The sequence below is a fragment of the Typopeltis vanoorti genome, chromosome 24, assembly GCF_054136105.1.
Source record: "Typopeltis vanoorti isolate ZY-2024b chromosome 24, IOZ_Tvanoo_1.0, whole genome shotgun sequence".
NCBI lineage: Eukaryota > Metazoa > Arthropoda > Arachnida > Uropygi > Thelyphonidae > Typopeltis > Typopeltis vanoorti.
The window spans coordinates 90,725,713-90,728,701 of NC_143572.1; the positions used below are offsets into that span (position 1 = coordinate 90,725,713).

General features: G+C 45.1%; 1 pseudogene; it reads left to right on the forward strand.

Annotated features, from left to right (window-relative positions):
- The first annotated feature begins 2,569 nt into the window (after positions 1–2,569).
- LOC150093556 (U2 spliceosomal RNA) lies at positions 2,570–2,709 on the forward strand (annotated as a pseudogene).
- Positions 2,710–2,989: the final 280 nt, after the last annotated feature.

The window sequence follows — 2,989 nt, forward strand, 5'->3', positions numbered from 1 at the left end:
TTGAAAAGTACTAATTGTTTAATTTCTGCTCACCGGGCACTCTATGGGCAAACCCACATAAGTGGGATAGATTGCACGGTGAACAGAAACTAGATAAGGGGCTGGCACCTTTGCTAGTTAGATCCCCGACCCAAGTGTTTTAATTGAAACCCACCACTCCCACCCTCTTCAAGACCAGTGTTTCTTCACTTTCCTATCTGACCTTCAAGACCATAAGTTTCACCAGGACTCCCAGGCCTGCCAAATCTGAAAACCCCTCTGGCTCATACAGTGGCCAGAGCGGGCAAGGACGAAAGCGGACCAATGGGAATTTCATAGATTCAAAGTGGTAATTTACAAAAGGTATAAAGTGTAGTTTGAGAAGTGGAGGCGGAGGCCGAAAACTTCGACTAACTGTACTTTATCAGTGAGTATGTCCTCCAACAGCCATGGCGAAGTAATGGCCTGGTCACGGAGGACGTCTAACGATAGTTAGATTTGAACAATCAAGGTACTCAAATAAAATCTGTTCTTACAAGTTTAAGAACTAAACGTAGCATCTGTTCTGCAACGTTAAAATCGGATACGGACTCTTCCAGGAGTACACGATCTTAACCGACCAGCACGGATAAAATAAACCCCGAACAGGGGCAAGAAGAAACACTCGGTGGGTGGAATAGTTAGCCCCCCCCCCTAATGTCTTCTGATCTTCCTAGAGTCACTACCCCCTAGGGTTCGAAATTAATAGTGGTATTGATAAGAGAGCATTCGCGAAGACCATAATTGAATGCGTCGGGGCAGACAACATTTCTGGCTTACCCCCTATGGGAGGGAAGGTATCAGGTTGTCTGCACAAACGCGGCAACAAGAGATAAACTACTCAAGGGAATCGAGTGCTAAGGAAATATTTTCTATCCTTTTGTGGTAAGGAGCTTTTCTAAAAAAGTACGAATTGACCGGTTCCCTTTAGAATATCTCGAGGAAGACAGTGACATCATCCATAAAGTCTTCTCGAAATGGGGAGCCGTGCGAGATATACGAATCGGCATGGACGCTGAATTCCGCCAAAGGAAATCAGACGAAGTCACCTTCTCCATAATGACGAAGGATGAAATTCCGAACTTCGTCAAGATAGGATCGGCCAGGGCAATGGTTCGCTACCCTGGCGTAAAGCGACAATGCTTTAAGTGCGGTGCACTCGCGCATCTCGGGGATCAGTGCCCGAAAATCAAATGTAGCAATTGCCTGACAATGGGCCATACATCGGAGAAGTGCCAGTCGGACTGCTTAAAATGCGGCAGAAAAGACCATAAAATGGACACCTGTCCAAACAGAAACCTTGCCGAAAGAGTGGGAGACACTATCATACCCAACACTCCAAAATCAGAAAACAATATCAGTGGCATGAACGACTTCCCAACTCTGAAAGCTGCACGTGAAAGGGCAGCAACCACCACATCCGACGCACCAGAAAATCCAACAGCCAAAACTATAGAAGCAGCCAAGAAAAAGGCAAAGTTAGAGAAGCCAACCAACAACCAAACCGCCATTACAGAAAACAATCAGAAACACCAGCAAGAAAGCTCTATTACGACAGTTGAAGAAACAACAGTACATATGGAAATCAACAGTGAAGAGACCACCCCAAAAAGGCCAGGCAGCCCTGAAGAAGCCAATGTTAAAAAACAAAAACCAGGGAGTCCGAGCGTAGTTGAAACGGAAAAAGCAATTTTTCCCTACGCAAAAGCAAATGCACCACTTCTGCATCTTCTAAAAGACTGACCTTGTGACTATAATGCGTAATGGAATAGAAACATTCGGGGATGTTCTACTTACACTGACAGGGAAAAACGGGCCCAAAGTGGTCAGTGCAGAGTGGAGCGACTACTTCGTCGAAGATATCAATGAAATAACGCCAGAAAAAATCAACGACTTTATTGACGCACAAGACGTGGGTTTAGCTTTATACAGAGGCTTGTACATGTTAAACTACACCCGTGGTGACAAGTTAGCAGAGCACATTCTTAGAACTCGCAACAACAGAAAGCAGGAGGATTCAAGCATCAGCAAACTCCTCGTATAGCCAAAGATAGGATAAAAAAAATTAAAAAAAAAGTAATTTCCTCTAAAGTTCTTCCTTTGTATGTCCATATCTAGTTCACATAGGAAGGGGAAGACCTGTGAACCCGAGCGGCGAAGGCTTACAGCGAGGCGGTGCGGCTCCTTGTGGGCTGCATCACTCGGGCCAGGCTCTCTTCCTTTTCCTTTCAGTTCCCAATCTGCTTAGTCTGTGTAAATGTATGTGTGAGGCCTCTTTCATTTGTTTTTCCCCCACTTTCCTCGGACAGCCACCTGAATAGGTGACTGACCAGGGAAAGCTGAAAAAGAACAGATGGAGGGAGGAAATGTCAGATCTACTTGGTGCTTGCAATTGAGTGAGGCCAAGTTGATCGACTGAGGCCTCTTTAACTACCTACTACTATCAACTCTACCTTTTCTCCTCCTCTCTTACTATCAAGCTGGCTCTCAGCACAACTTTTTGACTCTAAAGAGGCCAATGATGAGAAGATATGAACTCCCATTCTATCTGTTCTTATCTTTGCATTTTGCCTAAATCAAAGTGTAGCCCAAGATATTATTTTTGGAAGGCGGCGAAGTGCTTAGCTCTTGCTCCACCTTTACCACGATCTGCCCTGGTCTTGCACTGCCTCTAGGGTCAGCTCACTCCTTTCTGTGCCGTGACGTCACCGAGAGCTCGTGTTCTAGTTCCTGCACCACAAACCGAAGATAACTGATAACTTCTGTGGCTTGATGGATATCATTCCCGTGGACTCTAATCCCTTCATCTGTTTGAATAATTTCCGGTTAATGGAAGATATTTTGGACGCTCGGCTCAACCTAATTAGGACTCTGTTGAGAGATTTCAATTTGTGATCAGGGACGCCTTTGGGCGTTTATGCTTCCATCCGTCTTTTTCATCATAATCTGATGACTCACGAATGAGTAGGTT